Genomic DNA, 22,500 nt, shown 5'->3' on the forward strand with positions numbered 1-22,500 from the left:
AGAATAAGAACAAGAATGTAGCTTATAGTTTGATTTAGCATGCTGATTGACTGTTCATGTATTCATCTAGCCTATCTCTATTCATTTGTCCATCAGTCAAATATTTTTAAAGACTACTCCAATTGTTTAGCTGACTATTTATATCTGTGTGTGGCATCACATTAGTCTTTTACAAGCTTCTCATCTTATTCTACAGAATAAGATGGACGGTGTCCAACTTTGAATAATCAACAAAATGGTCAAAATTTCCAAACTTCCCATGGTAAATTTTCAGAAAGTTTCCGGAAATGTACCGGAAACTTTCCACCCCTTTGCGACCCTATACTCTAGTACAGTGTTTCTCAAACTGCGGTACGCGTACCACTAACTATGCTACTGTATTTTAATGTTGCCAACTAGGATAAGATAGGATAGACATTACATTGTTACATTTCTACATACAGTAACAGAAGTGAAACATAATGAAAAACAAAAACAAATAGTAATAAATACTACATATTGTTCATTAATATGTATAGATAGAAGATAAAATACAACAGAAAAACACAAACATCGGTATGGCGCACTACGAAAAAAAACCCATCACAGTAATCACAGAAGTGCGTTGTAAAGTCTTATGGTAGAAAGGACCTGCGGTAGCACCTTGGCTCGGCGTAGCGGGGTTGGGAGAGTGGACGTGGCAGCAACCAGAGGGTTCCTGGTTCGATCCCCACCTTCTACCAACCTCGTCACGTTCGTTGTGTCCTTGAGCAAGACACGTCACCCTTGCTCCTGATTGGTCATTGTTAGGGCCTTGCATGGCAGCTCCCGCCATCAGTGTGTGAATGTGTGTGTGAATGTGTGTGTGAATGGGTGAATGTGGAAATAGTGTCAAAGCGCTTTGAGTACCTTGAAGGTAGAAAAGCGCTATACAAGTATAACCCATTTACCATTCCTTCTTGCACTTCTGGATGCAACAGTCTAATGCTGAAGGAGCTACTTGGACATTATGGCGGTCAACTTGGTCAGCATTCTCCCGTCAGCCACCACCTTAACGCTGTCTAGTGGGCAAGCTAGGACGGAGTCAGCTCTCTTGGTAAATGGTAAATGGGTAATACTTGTATAGCGCTTTTCTACCTTCAAGGTACTCAAAGCGCTTTGACACTATCACCATCACACACACATTTTACACACTGACGGCAGGGCCCTAACCACGACTCATCAGGAGCAAGGGTGAACGGACGCGACTAAGATGGGATCGAACCAGGAACCCTCAGGTTGCTGGCATGGCCACTCCACCAACCAAGCCACACCGTCCTCTTAATCATTTTGTTAAGTCTGTTCCTGTCTCTGACCGTGATGCCCGGCAAATGACGGCATAGAACACCGCAGAAGCCACCACGGTGTCGTAAAAAGGTGCGCAGCAGTGACGCGCACACCCCGTTTAAATTGTGAGTCCAGTCCAGTTTATTGTTCGGATGAACATCCAGGTATTTAAATGAGTCCCCTATGTCTATATCCGATCTCTGGATGTTCACCAGTCGATCACAAGCTCTTTGTTTTACTGGTGTTCAAGTGCAGGTGATTACGTGCACACCAGTCAACAAAGCCTGAGATTACTTTGCGACATTCCTGTTCGATCCCCACAGACACACATCCCATCATTGCGGAGTCGTCTGAGAACTTCTGCAGATGGTTGGAGTCATGCCGGAAGTCTGAGGTATAGAGCGTGAACAGGTAAGGTGAGAGCACCGTCCCTTGGGGAGCACCTGTGCTGCAAACTACCACATCCGAAGAACAGTCACACAGCGGCCTGTCGATGAGCTAGTTTATGATCCATGCAGCCAGGTGATGGTCCGCTCACGCCTCTTCCAGTTTCACCCGCGGCGGTGCCGACTGGATGATGTTGAAAGTGCTGGAGAAGTCGAAGAACATGACTCTCACCGCACTTGCTGCAGTGTCCAGGTGGGTGAGGGCCCCATGCAGCAGGTAGATGAGGGTATCATCCACCCCAATGCCTTGACAGTAAGAAAACTGCAAGGGGTCCATTGCTGACACTGTCTGTGCGCGTAGGTGGCTTAGGTTTATCCGCTTCATGGTCTTCATGAGGTGGGAGGTCAGAGCAACAGGTCTGCAGTGGTTCAACTCCTTGGGATGAGGTGTTTTAGGGATTGGAACCACACAGGAGGTCTTCCAGAGTGTAGGGACTTTTTCCAGGCTGGGGCTCAGGTTAAAAATGTAATGGACCACCTCAGTTAACTGGTACACACATTCCCTGAGTAGCCTGGAACTGATGCCATCTGGGTTTGTAGCCTTCCTGACCTTGTTCCCTCCCCAACTCCCTCCTCACTTAATCCATACTGATGGAGTGTTGGGTGGTTGAAGGCTGGGTGCGGGTGGGTTGTGGGGGGCTGACTGAGAGAGGTTTGTTTGGAAGGTGTGGACCATGCTGAGGTGTAATTGGCTAAGGCAGGTGTGGAGCGGTGTGGTGTGGATGCGAAGGGGTTGCAGTGCGGCCACAGTCAAACTTGTTCAAAAAACATTGAGTTTGTTGGCCCACTCTTGGTCGCCAGAAGCCTGGTGACCACTTCCACCTCTTCCATGACTTGAAATCTGTTTCAGGCTGGTCCACACTTCACGGATGTTATTTTGCTCCAGACGTTGTTCCAGATTTTGTTTGTAGCCCTTCTTACACCTCCCGATCTTATATTCAAGATCCCTCTGGACTCTTGTCACCTCCTCCTTGTGTCCCGAGGGGAAAGCCCTCTTCTTTTCGTTTAGTAGGGCCTTCAGCTCAGTTCAGCTCGGTGGTGACCCAGGGTTTATTGTTGGGAAAACACCGGACCATCTCGGAGGGCACAGTGTTTTCCACACAGAAGTTTATAGATCTTGTGATGCACTCAGTCAAACTGTCAATGTCCTCTTCTTGTGGGCTGCAGAGTGCATCCCGTCATGGTGGTACCAGGAGAGCCAAGTGTTTTCTGAGGTGATACTATTTCTTCAAAATAGCCACACTTTGCTCTGATTACTGCTTTGAACACTCTTGGCATTCTCTCGATGAGTTAACTCCTCTTGGCCTCAGAACTCCCTTGAAACAGTTGTTTTAATCTCAATGGGATTTTTTTGTTACGCTTGGATCACATTTTACTGCGCGGATCGTTGTCCCAAGATGCATCAGGAACTCTGGAGCCAAAGTGCAGGTAAGACGATGATTTATTCTCATAAATCACTTAAAAAATACAAAAATACAAACAAGTGTGCCGATCTCGCGGGGAGCTAAGGCGAAACTTAGCACAGAAATCAAAAGATAAACAGGCATAGGCACCAAAAATAATAATAATAATAATACCTGGGATTTATATAGCGCTTTTCTAAGTACCCAAAGTCGCTTTACATCAGACCTGGGCATTCTGCGGCCCGCGGGCCACATCCGGCCCTTTGTGCGTCCCTGTCCGGCCCGCGTGAGGCCAATCATAAATTACAAAATACATTTTAAAAAGTATCTATGTCGAGTGTGCATTACAACGGTGCTGCTTTTGTTTTGAAAAGCATTATTTGTGTTACTTCCGTGTGCGCGTGCGTGATTGTGAGTGAATGTGAACAGCTGCAATCACAAATGACAAAATAAAGTTGAAAAAACATCTATGTCGTGCGCGCAATACAACTGTGCTGCTTCTATTTTGAAAAGTGTTATTTATGGGCGTACGTCCGTGTGTAACCTGTGAGTGAAGGTGCACAGCGACAAGTGATGCACGCTTTACACCCGAGACGCTAAAAAGAGTTGATGAGGAATGGCGTGTTTTCAACAAGACATGGACTGCCAAGCAACGTTCCCTCTAAGGTGTGCGCCTGCGCAAATGCGCACTGCTCAAGCGTCCTCTGCGCACAGCAAATATATGCCGCGCACCAAATCAAACCCATCTGAATTCTAAACAAAATAAACACATTTATTCTGTGTAATTTTGCAATGCAACTTTGAGTGACAGTGACAACAAGCGGCCCTAACGGTGTTCGTCAACACCGTTCAATTGAACACCGTTCAATTATTGTAACGTGTATCGAGATGCTTCGAGGCCAGGAATTATATCTATCACTTTATTGAGCAAAACTGTTTATATTCGGCCATAACCACACCAAAAACATGAGTAAAACACTACTATCTCGAAAAACTAGTCATTTTCTGCCGTACAAACCAGGCCAAAACCAACTTGTCATCTGTCACCAACACGCATACCACTAAACCACTGGTGCGTTTATGGCCACACAAAAAGTCGGACAACTCAAACACCACACAAAGTTACACTATGACTCCTCAGTCATACGTGTGCTTATTTTACTGTCATTTATTATTAATGTTAATTTATTTATATTAATCATGGAATGCTGTTACTAGAGAAAGTTACAGGAATGCACACTTCATCCTATGCTTACATTTCATTGTGCAACATGTGGATGTTTAAGGGGAACTAAATGTGATCTCTGAAAGGGGTACAAATGATTTCCAAAGCAGTGCTTTTGGTATAAAGTTAAGTTAGGTTTAATGAAAGTATTATTATTATTATTATTATTATTATTATTATTATTTATCTTACGGTATATATCAAAAATAATATTGAGCAAAATTTTATTGAAGTACTGTCGATGTGGCCCTCCAGTAGTGCTCGGGTTGCTCATGCGGCCCCCGGTAAAAATTAATCGCCTACCCCTGCTTTACATGTAGAACACATCATTCATTCACACCTGGTGGTGGTAAGCTACAAAAAGCAAGGTATACACAAACGTAACTTGTTGCTTATAGCAAACAAGACAGCCAGACTGATTGTGGCCAAAAACAGGAGTAAGTAGCTCTCTGATTAGTGCCCGGGAGCAGGTGAGCATTCCGAACACTAATCAGAGGCAGGAGAAAATATTCAGCACCCATGACAACCAAGAAACACAAACCCAGGGTTGCTGAAACAGAACTAAGGGAGTCTTAAAATAAAACAAAACATGTTTTGGCAACGGATCATCACATTTTTCCTGGTTAAATAAAACAATTTGAAAAAAAAATTGTTGTTCTCGAGGACAGTTTTGGTGCCAATTGGAAAAAAAACAAACATTTTTGGGGTGTTTCGATGCATTAAATAGGACACACAAGACTGTTAAAAATGTCAAGATCATCATCAACTGGAGACACAGGATTTGAAAAGCCAGTTGAGTTTATACTGTATTTACATATGTTGTTTTCCCTGAGAACTAGATGCAAATGTTGAGTCAGTACCTTGGCCAGTGGAGGAAGCGGCTTGAAATGATCCATGTTGCTAAATGTGTGGGAAACATGAGAACCTGGAAAGAAACGGGGAGAACATGAGGCCGTTAAAGTTGCATTTGAAGCGGGTAACCTTATTGCTAAGGTGACACTGCCACTGATCCATCATGCTGGACGCCAGAAAAACATCTATTGCAGAACTGATGTGATTATACGTCTGAGAAAGATCATCAGTTACACACCCACACATAACGCTGCTGGTTCCGTATTTTGAAAAGGAGAACCAGCGCTGGCCCCGTGGTGCCAGTATGTCTGTGGCAGTGTGGCAGCCATAGTGTTCCGCCACCCTCACCCTTGCTCCTCACCAAGAGACCCAAACCGCAGACCAGCGAGGTCTGCATGACTATACCCAGCACACACTCATGCACACACAGAGGCAAGCAACCGACCACAAATACCAAGTAAAGAGGTACTGTTCTGGAAAATAAGAACCAGTGAGGTTTCTGTCTTCTCTCTGTCTTCCCCCACCCCCAATCATCGGGGCTCGAGAGGGCACTCAGAGTTCAACAGCTACACACATGAGCAGCATAGCGCCTGTGTAGTGTAGTGTGGTAGTGGTGTATGATTTTAGCTTGTCCTGAAGAATTTGGAGGTAATCCTCCTTTTTCATTGTCCCGTTTACTCTCTGTAAAGCACCAGTTCCATTGGCAGCAAAACCACAGAACGTTCCTCCAGAAGGTCTTATCTTTGTCCATGTGATGTCAGATGAAACAAAAACTGAGCTCTTTGGTGGCCAAAATACCCAGCAATTTGTTTGGAGGAGAAAAGGTGAGGCCTTTAATCCCAGGAACACCATCCTACCGTCAAGCATGGTGGTGGTAGTATTATGCTCTGGGTCTGTTTTGCTGCCAATGGAACTGGTGCTTTACAGAGAGTAAATGGGACAATGAAAAAAGGGAGGATTACCTCCAAATTCTTCAGGACAAGCTAAAATCATCAGCCCGGAGGTTGGGTCTTGGGCGCAGTTGGGTGTTCCAACAGGACAATGACCCCCAAACACACCTCAAAAGTGGTAAAGGAATGGCTAAATCAGGCTAAAATTAAGGTTTTAGAATGGCCTTCCCAAAGTCCCGACTTAAAGGTGTGGACAATGCTGAAGAAACAAGTCCATGTCAGAAAAGCAACACATTTAGCTGAACTGCAGCAATTTAGTGGTCAAGTGGTCAAGCAGAAGCTTGTGGATGGCTACCAAAAGCACCTTATTGCAGGTCAACTTGCCGAGGGACATGTAAGCAAATATTAACATTGCTGTATGTTTACTTTTGACCCTCACATTTTCAGTAGAGCCATAATAAATTCATAAAAGAAGCAAACTTCATGAATGTTTTTTGTGAGCAACAAGTATGTGCTCCAATCACTACATCACAAAAAAATAAGAGTTGTAGAAATGATTGGAAACTCAAGACATCCATGACATGATGTTCTTTACAAGTGTAATAATAATAATAATAATTATAAAATATTTTATTTGTAAAAATCACTTTACGTTGAGCAAACAACCTCAAAGTGCTACAGTGTATTAAAAAAAAAAAAAGATAATAAAATAAATAAATACAAATAAAAACTAGAACAGCCTAATAGCCAGAACGAGCACGCATAAATCTAAAAAAAGGCTTTTTTTTAAAAAAAGAAGTGTTTTTAAGCCTTTCTTTAAAAGCATCCACAGTCTGTGGTGCCCTCAGGTGGTCAGGGAGAGCGTTCCACAAACTGGGAAGTGTATGTAAACTTTTGACCACGATTGTATAGAGTCTTCAAAGTGTGCAGTTTTTTTAAAATAAAAAACGAGGCTAGAACCAATTATGGGGAACTCTGCGTCATTTTACAAACTTTTCGGTTTACGAACCATGTCCATGAACTAATTGAGTTTGTAAATTGAGGTTCCACTGTGTAGTAGTCTGTGTTATATGTGTTTCATGTTGCACGGTTGCACCAAGAAAAATTCCTAGTTTGTGAATCTGTTCTCAAACAATGGCAATAAAAACTATTCTGATTCTGATTCTAGTAGAAAGTGCGTATACTTTTGTTTTGAAATATGGGACGATTCCAATTTTTCAAGGGCAACCTTAAAGGCCTACTGTGAAAGCCACTACTAGCGACCACGCAGTCTGATAGTTTATATATCAATGATGAAATGTCAACATTGCAACACATGCCAATACGGCCGGGTTAACTTATAAAGTGACATTTTAAATTTCCCGCTAAACTTCCGGTTGAAAACGTCTATGTATGATGACGTATGCGCGTGACGTCAATAGTTAAATGGAAGTATTGGTACACCATTGTATCCAATACAAAAAAGCTCTGTTTTCATCTCAAAATTCCGCAGTATTCTGGACATCTGTGTTGGTGAATCTTTTGCAATTTGTTTAATGAACAATGAAGACTGCAAAGAAGAAAGTTGTAGGTGGGATACCGATACACCTCCTAATACACCGGTATTAGCGGCTGGCTGCAGCAACACAACCAGGAGGACTTTGACTTGGATAGCAGACGGGCTATCCGACGCTAGCCACCGACCGCACGGATGATCGGATGAAGTCCTTTGTCCTTCCATCGATTGCTGGAACGTAGGCGAGCACGGGTGTTGATGAGCAGATGAGGGCTGGCTGGCGTAGGTGGATAGCTAATGTTTTTATCATAGCTCTCTGAGGTCCCGTTGCTAAGTTAGCTTCAATGGCGTCGTTAGCAACAGCATTGTTAAGCTTCACCAAGCTGGAAAGCATTAACCGTGTAGTTACATGTCCATGGTTTAATAGTATTGTTGATCTTCTGTCTATCCTTCCCGTCAGGGGTTTGTTTCTTTTGTTTCTATCTGCATTAAAGCACGATGCTATCATGTTAGCTCCGTAGCTAAAGTGCTTCGCTGATGTATTGTCGTGGAGATAAAAGTCACTGTGAATGTCTATTTCGCGTTCTCGACTCTCATTTTCAAGAGGATATAGTATCCCAGGTGGTTTAAAATACAAATCCGTGATCCACAATAGAAAAAGGAGAAAGTGTGGAATCCAATGAGCCAGCTTGTACCTAAGTTACGGTCAGAGCAACAAAATATACGTCCTGCACTGCACTCTAGTCCTTCACTCTCACGTTCCTCATCCACGAATCTTTCATCCTCGCTCAAATTAATGGGGTAATCGTCGCTTTCTCGCTCCGAATCGCTCTCGCTGCTGGTGTAAAAAATGGGGAAATGTGAGGAGCCTTTCAACCTGTGACGTCACGCTACTTTCGGTACAGGCAAGGCTTTTTCTTTATCAGTGACCAAAAGTTGCGAACTTTATCGTCGATTTTCTCTACTAAATCTTTTCAGCAAAAATATGGCAATATCGCAAAATGATCAAGTATGACACATAGAATGGATCTGCTATCCCGGTATAAATAAAAAAAAATCATTTCAGTAGGCCTTTAATTTCACACCTACTGGGCTAAGACACAGGAAGCTCGATACCTAATCAAGGAGAGTTGTGGTTGCTCACTCTCAGGAAAACACTGCCCCCCGGTGTTATGGCGGATAAATGCACTTTACGCAGACATTCTCGAGACGTCGTCGTAGCTGACGGCGTACTGACGAGCATGACCCTGGCCTGAGTGTTCATTTAAACCCCACAGCCACATCTCACCATGTGTGTGTGTGTCCAAGTGTTGGAGCTCGGGGTTCTTGCAAATGTTCCCCTGCTCATGTAATGGCCCAGCGGAGTAGAAAGTGATGAGAAGGTGGTGTCGGAGCCCAAATCCAGCCCTTATATGGACCTCTGGAGCTGTTTTCTCTCATGGCCGCTGTCTCGCCTCCTCTCCAAAAGCGCTACAAGGTCGAAAAGGAGAGGACATCGTTGCGAGTGAACATATTTACATATTTTCAGTGGTGTGGGGATATTCAGCAGGCGAGGCGGTGGTCAGCGGGGACAGCGGGCTGAGAGTGGACATCTGGGCCCGAGGATTTGGCGGGGGCGCTCACTCCCTCGCTCCCTTATCGTTCCACGCAGACGAAATATTATCCTTATGACAGCGCCGCACGGACAAGATGTTGGGAAAGTGCACGGGTGTGGAAGCAGACACACTTCATCATTAAACCCCGTTTCATCCGCATGGGTGTTGATGTCTCCTCACGTCGCGTTCATCTGTTGGCAAAAGCCGGGCCCAGTTCCCCAGGGAACCCCCTTGTCTTCATCACACCGAGTACCCCAGGGAACCCCCCCCCCCCCCAGTCTTCATCACACACCGGCCCCTGGCCTCCTCCACTCATCCCTCCGAGCTCCTGCATGCACTACAGCGCCGTGTTTCTCTTGGCAGGACTTTCCAGGCTGTGCACACCAACGTTCTCCCCCTCATCCTCGCAGCCAACGTTCACATTTCTCACATTTTCTGCCTCTGCACTGCAGCCTCCTCACACGGTCCGAGGGACAGGACAGGGTGGGACAAAGATGTCCTCTCGCTAACATTGCAACCCCCCTCCCCGACCTGTCTCCCTTTCTCCAACGTCTGGCTATAATTCACTTTCTCTCAGTCCAGATCTCCTCTCTCTGGTGGTTACTTGCCCTTTTCGCTCTGACGGAGCGAGCCAACAAAGCGCAGGTGTGCGGGACTCTGAGTTTAAGGCTTCTTTTCCACCAAGAAATTCAATACAGCGTTCAATTCATATGAAAAAAAAGTGAAGTTCCAGAAAAAAACGATCTCTACCAAATCATTTTTTGGCACCGTTCAGTAAAGTGGTACGGTATGGAGTTGCCTTGAACTGGACTAGAATGCAATAAAAAAATATATTTTTTCAATGTGTAATATTTTCATGTGCATGGGCTTATTTATTACCTCTGCCAAGCATGATATAATAGGAGCAGAATTCAAAGAAAACATACTTATTTCAAGGAAGGGTGCATATCCTGAAGGGAAACCACCACCTGCAGAACTCAAGAGTCCAGCCTTGGCTACTGACTCACTTTGTTTTATGTAGGATTAAACAAATCTGCATAATCGTTTTTCACAAAACTCTGTGGAAGAAGGAGACATGGGCCAAGGAAGAAACTATTTTAGGTACTAAGGTTGTTAATTTTACAGCCCATGATTCGAGTTGATTCTGATTCAAGGGGTGATGATTCGAATCTGTCAGGGACTGCTGTCGGTCTTCAACCCCAAGATGCAGAGATGGCAGGCGTAGTGCAGGAAAACAGGACTCTAAAGTCAAAAAAACAAATAGTGCAACTGGTAAGAACACATGCAGAGGAACCAGGAACCAGAAACCAGGATAAGAGGTTACAAGGATACAATCATCGAGCCCTGACTGGAGGGCGAGGCAGGCATAAATAGTAGCCTGATTGGCAACTGCAACCAGGTGTGCCAGGCTGCCAATCAGGGACAGGTAAGGGAAACAAGCACTCCTGCAGGAAATGTAACCAAAATAAGAGCGCTGACAGTAAATAAACACAAACACAGACGAAAACCCAAACAGAACCCAACTGTCAGTAACAAGCCTGACAGAATCAACTTTCAATTCAAACCAACACAGAATGCCGTTCAATTCATATGACAAAAAAAGTGAAGTTCCAGAAAAAAACGATCTCTACCAAATAATTGTTTGGCACCGTTCAGTAAAGTGGTACGGTATGCAAACGGTGGAGTTGCCTTTAACTGGACTAGAATGTAATAGACAAATATATTTTTTCAATGTGTAATATTTTCATGTGCATGGGCTTATTTATTACCTCTGCCAAGCATGATATAATAGGAGCAGAATTCAAAGAAAACATACTTATTTCAAGGAAGGGTGCATATCCTGAAGGGAAACCACCACCTGCAGAACTCAAGAGTCCAGCCTTGGCTACTGACTCACTTTGTTTTATGTAGGATTACACAAATCTGCATAATCGTTTTTCACCAAACTTTGTGGAAGGAGGAGACATGGGCCAAGGAAGAAACTATTTTAGGTACTAAGGATGTTCATTTTACAAGCCATGATTCAATCTGATTCTGATTCTTGGGGTGAAGATTTGAATCTGTCAGGGACTGCTGTCGGTCTTCAACCCCAAGATGCAGAGATGGCAGGCGTAGCGCAGGAAAACATGACTTTAATGTCAAAAAACCAACAAATAGTTCAACTGGTAAGTGCACATGCAGGGGAACCAGGACCAGGAACCAGGATAACAGGTTACAGGAATCAGGCAACAGGATACAATCACCGAGCCCTGACTGGAGGGCGAGGCAGGCATAAATAGTAGCCTGATTGGCAACTGCGACCAGGTGTGCCAGGCTGCCAATCAGGGACAGGTGAGGGGAAATGAGCACTCATGCAGGAAATGTAACCAAAATAAGAGCGCTGACAGGAAATAAACACAAACACAGAGGGAAACCCAAACAGCACCAAACTGTCAATAACAAGCCTGAAAGAATCAACTTTCAATTCCAATCAATTCTCGCAATATATTATTTGGTACAAAAGTTATAATAAAATGAATAAAATGAAACGTTTTCTTGTTGTCTCTCTCTGTTTTGTCCCCACAAATTCCCCTTCTGTCTTTTTTCTTCTTCTTCTATCCATCCCTCCTGCTGCGCCAAACGCTAAACATATTTATACATTGAATAAAGTCGAAAACATATGAGGCAACAAGGGATGTATCCCGCACTTCTCTGTTGTATCTACTTCAGGGGTCCCCAAACTTTTTGACTCGGGGGCCGTAAAAGTGAATTTAATTATTTAATTAAGTAGTTCAATATTTCATTATATTTATATATTTTAATCACGCATTTATTTAATGATTAAAAAAATTATTTGGGGGTGTGGGGAGTGGTTGGTCCCTTCGGATGTGGGATCTGAGCCGAGGATGTTGTCGTGGCTTGTGCAGCCCTTTGAGACACTCGTGATTAAGGGCTTTATGAATCAACTTTGATTGGTTGATTTATTAGAATAGAATAAAAAGTACTGTATTGTTCCCTGGGGGAAATTCAGCACCACAGTTCGCTCACAATAAACAATAAACACGTAGGTATTTTTTACATGTGAATAATATAAATACAGTCTATTACACAGCATTATTCACATGTGAATAATATAAATACAGTCTATTATACAGCATTATTCACATGTGAATAATATAAATACAGTCTATTATACAGCATTATTCACATGTGAATAATATAAATACAGTGTATTATACAGCATTATTCACATGTGAATAACATATACAGTCTATTATACAGCATTATTCACATGTGAATAACATATACAGTCTATTATACAGCATTATTTACATGTAAATAATATAAATACAGTCTATTATACAGCACTATTCACATGTGAATAACATAAATAGTCTATTATACAGCATTTTTCACATGTGAATAACATTAATACAGTATATTATACAGCATTATTCACACATGAATAATATAAGTACAGTCTATTATACAGCATTATTCACATGTGAATAATATAAATACAGTCTATTACACAGCATTATTCACATGTGAATAATATAAATATAGTCTATTATACAGCATTATTCACATGTGAATAATATAAATACAGTCTATTATACAGCATTATTCACATGTGAATAACATATACAGTCTATTATACAGCATTATTTACATGTAAATAATATAAATACAGTCTATTATACAGCACTATTCACATGTGAATAACATAAATAGTCTATTATACAGCATTATTCACATGTGAATAACATTAATACAGTCTATTATACAGCACTATTCACATATGAATAATATAAATACAGTCTATTATACAGCATTATTCACATGTGAATAATATAAATGCAGTGTATTATACAGCATTATTCACATGTGAATAACGTAAATACAGTCTATTATACATCATTATTCACATGTGAATAACATAAATACAGTCTAAACAGCATTATTCACATGTGAATAACATAAATACAGTCTATTATACAGCATTATTCACATGTGAATAACATAAATACAGTCTATTATACAGCATTATTCACATGTGAATAATATAAATACAGTCTATTATACATCATTATTCACATGTGAATAATATAAATACAGTCTAGTATACATCATTATTCACATGTGAATAACATAAATACAGTCTATTATACAGCATTATTCACATGCGAATAATATAACTACAGTCTATTATACAGCATCATTCACATGTGAATAACATAAATACAGTCTATTAAACAGCATTATTGACATGGGAATAATATAAATGCAGTCTATTATACAGCATTATTCACATGTGAATAATATAAATACAGTCTATTATACAGCATTATTCACATGTGAATAATATAAGTACAGTCTATTATACGGACGGCGTGGCGAAGTTGGTAGAGTGGCTGTGCCAGCAATCGGAGTGTTGCTGGTTACTGGGGTTCAATTCCCACCTTCTACCTTCCTAGTCACGTCCGTTGTGTCCTTGGGCAAGACACTTCACCCTTTGCCTCTGATGGCTGCTGGTTAGCGCCTTGCATGGCAGCTCCCGCCATCAGTGTGTGAATGTGTGTGTGAATGGGTAAATGTGGAAATACTGTCAAAGCGCTTTGAGTACCTTGAAGGTAGAAAAGCGCTATACAAGTATAACCCATTTATCATTTATCATTTATACAACATTATTAACATGTGAATGATATAAATACAGTCTAGTATACATTCAAGTACAATCAAAAAGAAACATATGCATTATACAGTCTGATCGCTGTATAATGCAATACAATCATAATCATGAAGGACATGATTATGATTGAACTGTACATCCACAGGGCAGTGGACTTTAGAGGTTGCACTTTGATGGACTACAATGTGGATGAAGGCTTGTGTCGGATGCAGCAAGTGTCAGTTTGGATGTCTCCGAGAGATAATAAAAGGACCCTGCTGTGCAGGTGCAAGATCCGAGCACTAAAAGCGACTTTTGGAGCGTGTGTGTGCACGCGCATGTGTGTGTGTGCGTATGTGTGTGTGTGTGCGCGCATGTGTGTGTGTAATGTATCCACTTGAACACACAAACGAGGCCTGACTCACAACAGCTGGAAATGAATCCACCGCAGAGGATGGACATTTGACCTCTGTCCCACACACTCGCCATTTGCAATGCATTCATCTATTTATTTCTTCTAAAACTTTAATTTAGGGGCTTTATTTCCTCTGACTCTCTGAGGGAGGGGTCCCGGGCATTGCTACATCAATGAGCATTCTCAGAAAAAGAAGAAGGAGGGAGGGGGGGGAGAAAAAAAAGCGCCGGCCGTCTCTTGGGTGCCCTTTTTTTGCCATCCCATTTCCTATGCATCTGGTCTGTGTTTGTGCGGGGAGGGTGGGAGGGGGCCAGGGAGGGTGGGAGGGGGCGAGCGGCCGTCTGGGGCCGATTAATATCCAGTGATTTATAGGAACTTTTATGGAATAAAACAATAAAAAATGTGTGCGTACGTGTGTGCGTGTACTCTATGTGCACTCGCCTAATTCGGGGGTGGGGGGGAGGATCCAAAACAAATGATGGAGGGGCCGTGCTCGGGAGGAATTGGGCACGGACGGAGACAGGAAATCAAAATGTCTTGGAGAAGATGCGGGGTCAACGGCGGAGAAGGGGTGACGGAGGTGGTGGGCGCAGCTCGGCGAAGGGAGGCGGGGGAGTCGGGAGAAGGGGTGAGCTAAAGGACATGGATGATGTGGGTGGTGGGTAGGAGACGGGGGCGGGGGGGATGAGGGGCGGGGGAGTTCCCATGCCCTGTGCGGAGGAAGTGGCTTTAAGAGCATGTGTCCACACTCTTTGTGAGGGCAATGAGATGAGCAGACTTCTCTCTCTGGCACAAAGCTGCGTTTCCTTGCCAGAGACCAAACTAGACCCCCATCCAGTCCGCCTCCATCCCCATCTCCTTTCTCAGTCCTCATGTGACCGACACACGGTCAGCAAGAGGCCGCCGTGAAGTGACTGTCGGGGGAAGATGACGTCTCGCTCACATGGCTTTGACATTAAGTTGATTGGAGCGGGGTGTCACACCACTAATAACGGGGTTGGGTGGGTAAGTCGTGTTCGTCTACAGCCCCGTCTTGTGCGTCTGGCCTTGTCCAAAATACAGTCGCAATCAAAAGTGCACATACACTTGTAAAGAACATCATGTCATGGCGGTCTTGAGTTTCCAATCACTTTTCCAACTCTTATTTTTTTGTGATGTAGTGATTGGAGCACATACTTGTTGCTCACAAAAAACATTCATGAAGTTTGCTTCTTTTATGAATTTATTATGGCTCTACTGAAAATGCGAGGGTCAAAAGTAAACATACAGCAATCTTAAAAGCCTACTGAAAGCCACTACTAGCGACCACGCAGTCTGATAGTTTATATATCAATGATGAAATCTTAACATTGCAACACATGCCAATACGGCCGGGTTAACTTATAAAGTGACTTTTAAAACTTCCCGGGAAATATCCGGCTGAAACGTCGCGGTATGATGACGTATGCGCGTGACGAAGTCAGAGTAACGGAAGTTATGGTACCCCGTAGAATCCTATACAAAAAGCTCTGTTTCCATTTCATAATTCCACAGTATTCTGGACATCTTTTGCAATTTGTTTAATGAACAATGAAGGCTGCAAAGAAGACAGTTGTAGGTGGGATCAGTGTATTAGCAGCGGACTACAGCAACACAACCAGGAGGACTTTGTTGGAGCGCTAGCCGCGCTAGCCGCGCTAGCCGCGCTAGCCGCGCTAGCCGCGCTAGCCGCCGACCTCACCTTGACTTCCTACGTCTCCGGGCCGCCAAACGCATCGGGTGAAGTCCTTCGTCCTTCTGCCGATCGCTGGAACGCAGGTGAGCACGGGTGTTGATGAGCAAATGAGGGCTGGCTGGCGTAGGTGGAGAGCTAATGTTTTTAGCATAGCTCTGTGAGGTCCCGTTGCTAAGTTGCTAAGTTAGCTTCAATGGCGTCGTTAGCACAGCATTGTTAACCTTCGCCAGCCTAGAAAGCATTAACCGTGTATTTACATGTCCACGGTTTAATAGTATTGTTGATTTTCTATCTATCCTTCCTTCTATCCTTTATTTTTTGGTTTCTATATGCAGTTAAAGCACGATGTTATCACGTTAGCTCGTAGCTAAAGCATTTCGCCGATGTATTGTCGTGGAGATAAAAGGCACTGAATGTCCATTTTGCGTTCTCGACTCTCATTTTCAAGAGGATATAGTATCCCAGGTGGAGAGATTCGGACCGAGAAAGCGACGATTACCCCATTAATTTGGGCGAGGATGAAAGATTTGTGGATGAGGTACGTGAGAGTGAAGGACTAGAGTGCAGTGCAGGACGTATCTTTTTTTCGCTCTGACCGTAACTTAGGTACAAGCTGGCTCATTGGATTCCACACTCTCTCCTTTTTCTATTGTGGATTTGTATTTTAGACTGCCTTTTCAATAAAAGGACCTTCGCCAGACGTGATGCTTACTCAGGGGAGATTGGCTACGTTCTGGCGAAGATCTCCTGGGTCCGCTGGCTTTTATGCTGCTCCCTCTCGTCAAGTCCAGGTGTGCTGATGCACAATTGTTTGCAGCCTTGTTGCTGTGTGGGTGGGCCGCGCCCAGGGGCGTGTCCAGACGAGCAGCCAGAGGAGAAACTCTGACAAACAGTTGCAGGAGGAATGCGGGTACGAGTCCGCGCTGTGACAGTCCTGACTTAAAGGTGTGGACAATGCTGAAGAAACAAGTCCGTGTCTGGAAAACCAACACATTTAGCTGAACTGCTCTGCAGGGACATCTTCTGACGAGTAAACAGCTCGGTGGCCTAGTGGTTAGAGTGTCCGCCCTGAGATGGGTAGGTCGTGAGTTCAAACCCCGGCCGAGTCATACCAAGGATTATAAAAATGGGAGCCATTACCTCCCTGCTTGGCACTCAGCATCAAGGGTTGGAATTGGGGGTTAAGTCACCAAAAATGATTCCCGGGCGTGGCCACCGCTGCTGCTCACTGCTCCCCTCACCTCCCAGGGGGTGATCAAGGGTGATGGGTCAAATGCAGAAAATAGTTTCGCCACACCTAGTGTGTGCGACTATCAGTGGTACTTTAACTTAAAAAATAATACAAAAGAATACACATTTTTATGTATATTTGTAAATGTATTCAGTTATAAACATTCACTCACTTTCTTCTTTCCTTCATGGATGTAAACTTTACCACTTTTTCTATATTCTTATTGTAATATTTACAGTTTGTTCTATTTTTGGCCCAAGTGAGACAAAGAAAACAATCGGAGGTTGTCTTTAATTGTTGTAGTTTTAATGTCTTGATTTTAGTGCACATATTTCCCTCCCAGCGGCCCCCTGAGCTAAAACGACCCCGACACGCCCGCAGCCGTACACGGTTCTGTTGACTTGATTGCCATTAAATTGCGGGACATATTCTTCGGGATGTGAAGCATATTTGATCGCTGTAACTTGAGTGGAAAAGGAAGGCGCAGGCCACACTTTAATAGCAGAACCATGTGAGTTCTCACAACCAATCAGCATTAACAGGACAAGAGACTAATCTAAACATTGTGAAGGAAAATCACAGAAAAGCTCACGACGGGTGTATAATTATTAGAAATATGGTGGGAAAACGAAGCTGTATTCACTTTTTATTTGAAAGATCTCGCCTTGTATTACCTTGTTATTTTTTGTATATTAGTCAATGGTATGGTGTGTTAGAGCAGTGTTTCCTAACCATAGGGCAGGGGCCCATTGCTAAGGGTTGTGTACAAAGAGAGTATTAAACGGAATTGTATCGTAGAATTTTAAAGCACATTACTGTTCATGGAAAAACTGTACCATTGATTTTATTTTTTTTTTAAATAGTAACTCAGCAGCCAGTTTTTATTTTATGTTTTTTAAGTAAAATCCAAATGTCATTTTTAGAATGTAGACTTTAATGCAGTGGTCACCAACCTTTTTGTACTTGCGGACCGGTCAATGCTTGAAAATTTGTCCCACGGACCAGGGGGGCAGGGGGAGTAAAAAAAAAAATATAGGTATATATTTTTTTTGTCATAAAGAAATACAATCATGTGTGCTTACGGACTGTATCCCTGCAGACTGTATTGATTTATATTGATATATAATGTATATATTGTGTTTTTTATGTTGATTTAATTTTTTAAAAAAAAATATATATTTTTTTTTAATTTCTTGTGCGGCCGCGGTACCAATCCGTCCATGGACCGGTGGTTGGGGACCACTGCTTTAATGGATAACTTGCTTTGAAATCATAAGTCAATTATATATTTATATACGCAGTCTGATAGTTTATATATCAATGATGAAATCTTAACATTGCAACACATGCCAATACGGCCGGGTTAACTTATAAAGTGACATTTTGAATTTCCCGGGGAACTTCCGGTTCAAAACGCCTTTGAGGATGACGTATGCGCGTGACGTCAATCGTTGAAATGGAAGTATTCGGACTCCATTGAATCCAATACGAAATAGCTGTTTTCATCTCATTCTGGATGTATTCTGGACATCTGTGTTGGTGAATCTGTTGCAATTTGTTCATTGCATTATGGAGAAAGAAGCTGAGCAAGCAAAGAAGAAAGTCGGTGCGAAGCGGAGTATTTTGCGAGGGAAGTCAGCAACACAACACAGTCGGTGTTTCATTGTTTACATTCCCGAAAGATGCAGTCAAGATTGAAGAACTCGGATAACAGAGACTCTTACCAGGAGGACTTTGACTTCGTTAACAGACGCAGACGCGATACCGTGAGTACGCTTCCAAACATTTAATCGCTTGCTATAACTAGCTCGAGCTAGTAGCTAGTAGCTAGGAGCTAGGAGCTAGCATAACAAACACCTAGGTGTTTGTTATGCGGGTTAATTTGTGACATATAAAATATAAGCCTGGTTGTGTTGTGGCTAATAGAGTATATATATGTCTTGTGTTTATTTACTGTTGTAGTCATTCCCAGCTGAATATCAGGTCCCACCCGCACCTTCCAAACATTTGATCGCTTGCCCGTACGTGCGTGTCACGTACATAACTTTGGTTAAATATATAAGCTTTATGAACCTTGGGTTAGGTGAACGGTTCTTTGGGCTGAGTGAGTGTGTGTGTTGTGCAGGTGTTTGAATTGTATTGGCGGGTTTTATGGACGGGATCCCGTCCATATTACCCGCTAGAGCTATAACTAGCTTGAGCTAGTAGCTAGGAGCTAGCATAACAAACACCTAGGTGTTTTTATGCGGGATTAATTTGTGGCATATTAAATATAAACCTGGTTGTGTTGTGGCTAATAGAGTATATATATGTCTTGTGTTTATTTACTGTTGTAGTCATTCCCAGCTGAATATCAGGTCACCCCCGGCTCTCACAGCATCTTCCCTATCTGAATAGCTTCAACTCCCCACTAGTCCTTCACTTGCACTTTAATCATCCACAAATCTTTCATCCTCGCTCAAATTAATGGGGAAATTGTCGCTTTCTCGGTCCGAATCTCTCTCACTTCTGGCGGCCATCATTGTAAACAATAGGGAACTTTGCGTATATGTTCAACTGACTACGTCACGCTACTTCCGGTAGGGGCAAGCCTTTTTTTATCAGATACCAAAATCTGCGATCTTTATCGTTGTTGTTCTCTACTAAATCCTTTCAGCAAAAATATGGCAATATCGTGAAATGATCAAGTATGACACATAGAATAGATCTGCTATCCCCGTTTAAATAAAAAAAAATCATTTCAGTAGGCCTCTAAAATGAACAACATTATTATTACAGAGTCATACATACGCTGAGCAGCTATTGGAGTATGTATTTGTATTTCATGAAGAAAATTTAATTTATAATAATATAATATTGTTACAATATTGATGATATTAAATAAAAAATATAGTACATACAGTACAGGCCAAAAGTTTGGACACACCTTCTCCTCACTCAATGTGTTTTCTTTATTTCCATGACTATTTACATTGTAGATTGTCACATCAAAACTATGAATGAACACATGTGGAGTTATGTACTTAACAAAAAAACTAAAAACATGTTTTATATTCTAGTTTCTTCAAAATAGCCACCCTTTGCTCTGATTACTGCTTTGCACACTCTTGGCATTCTCTCCATGAGCTTCAAGCACACCTGTGAAGTGAAAACCACTTCAGGTGACTACCTCTTAAAGTCAAATACAAATAAGACAACAAGATAAGTATCCCACACTTCTTGTCAGAATAATTGTATATAAGTTATCACACAACTTGTATTCCCATGAGTTCAGGCTGCCCTGCGAGAAGACAAAAGCTGTCTTTGATCTTATCAAGCAAAAGGCCCACCGCTTGTAAACCTCCACTGTGTGTGATGGGATGCAACGTGGAGGAAGACCTTGTCATGACCCGAAATCTACAAAGCAGAGAGGGGGCAAACCTGACACCGCGCCTAGCACCTTTTCTTCGAACTGTTTATGACCGAGTGCAGCAGCTGTTTATGACCCCCCGCCCCTTAGAAGCAGCTGCACCTATGTAATCAGAAAATGCCCAAATAAATGCGAAAGAGTGGAACCCTTTCCTCAGAGCGGTGGGGTGACACTGTGCGAGGGTGCAGGCCCACATGCGCTCTCCTCATGAGCTAAATTGAATTCTGTGTCTGTTAGATTCCTTGCTTCTTGTCTTTGTTTAATAGATAGTTTGGTGTTTGAACCTGACACTTCTCTTTTGTAACGTAAATCTGAACAGCCGATATGGGCATCTACATCAACTATATGATTTGTCTGAGAAGCTGGACAGGACAAAAAAATAAAAAAATAAAAAAATAAATTAATTAAATTAAATTAAATTAAATTAAATACATTCAAATACAAATAAGGCAACAAGACAAGTATCCTACACTTCTCTTTTGTAAAGTACATTTGTACAGCCGATATGGGCATCTACATCAACTATATGATTTGCCTGAGAAGCTAGACAGGACAAAAAAATAAATAAATAAATAAATAAATAAATAAATAAATACATAAATAAATAAATAAATAAATTTAAATAAATAAATAAATAATAAATAAATAAATAAATGGGAAAAAATGAAAAAAATAAAATAAAATAAAAATAAAATAAAAATAAAAATAAAAATAAAAATAAAAATAAAATAAAATAAAAATAAAAATAAAATAAAATAAAAATAAAAATAAAAATAAAAATAAAAATAAAAATAAAAATAAAAATAAAAATAAAAATAAAAATAAAAATAAAAATAAAAATAAAAATAAAAATAAAAATAAAAATAAAAATAAAAATAAAAATAAAAATAAAAATAAAAATAAAAATAAAAATAAAAATAAAAATAAAAATAAAATAAAAATAAAAATAAAATAAAATAAAAATAAAAATAAAAATAAAAATAAAAATAAAAATAAAAATAAAAATAAAAATAAAAATAAAATACAAATAAGGCAACAAGACAAGTATCCTCACTTCTCTTTTGTAAAGTACATTTGTACAGCCGATATGGGCATCTACATCAACTATATGATTTGCCTGAGAAGCTAGACAGGACAAAAAAATAAAAAATAAATAAAAAAATTTAAAAAAAAATTAAATAAATAATTAAATAAATAATAAATGAATAAACAAAAAATAAAAAAATAAAATTAAAAAAATAAAAAATAAAAATAAAAATAAAAATAAAAATAAAAATAAAAATAAAAATAAAAATAAAAATAAAAATAAAAATAAAAATAAAAATAAAAATAAAAATAAAAATAAAAATAAAAATAAAAATAAAAATAAAAATAAAAATAAAAATAAAATACAAATAAAGCAACAAGAGAAGTATCCCTCACTTCTCTTTTGTAAAGTAAATGTGAACAGCCGATATGGGCATCTACATCAACTATATGATTTGCCTGAGAAGCTGGACAGGGCAAAAAAATAAAAAATAAAAAAAATACCAAAAAAAATATTAAATAAATAAATAAATAAATTAAAAAATAAAATAAAATAAATTAAAATAAAATAAAATAAAATAAGGCAACAAGAGAAGTATTCCACACTTCTCTTTTGTAAAGTAAATGTGTACAGCCGATATGGGCATCTACATCAACTATATGATTTGCCTGAGAAGCTGGACAGGACAAAAAATAAAAAATAAAAAAATAGAATAAAAAAACAAAAAATAAATACAAAATAAAAAATAAAAATAAAATAGATAAAAAATAATAAAATAAAACAATAAAAAATAATAATAAAAAAAAAATAAAATAAATAAATAAAATAAAATAAAAAAATAA

The sequence above is a fragment of the Entelurus aequoreus genome, linkage group LG10 (genome assembly GCF_033978785.1).
Source record: "Entelurus aequoreus isolate RoL-2023_Sb linkage group LG10, RoL_Eaeq_v1.1, whole genome shotgun sequence".
Lineage (NCBI taxonomy): Eukaryota > Metazoa > Chordata > Actinopteri > Syngnathiformes > Syngnathidae > Entelurus > Entelurus aequoreus.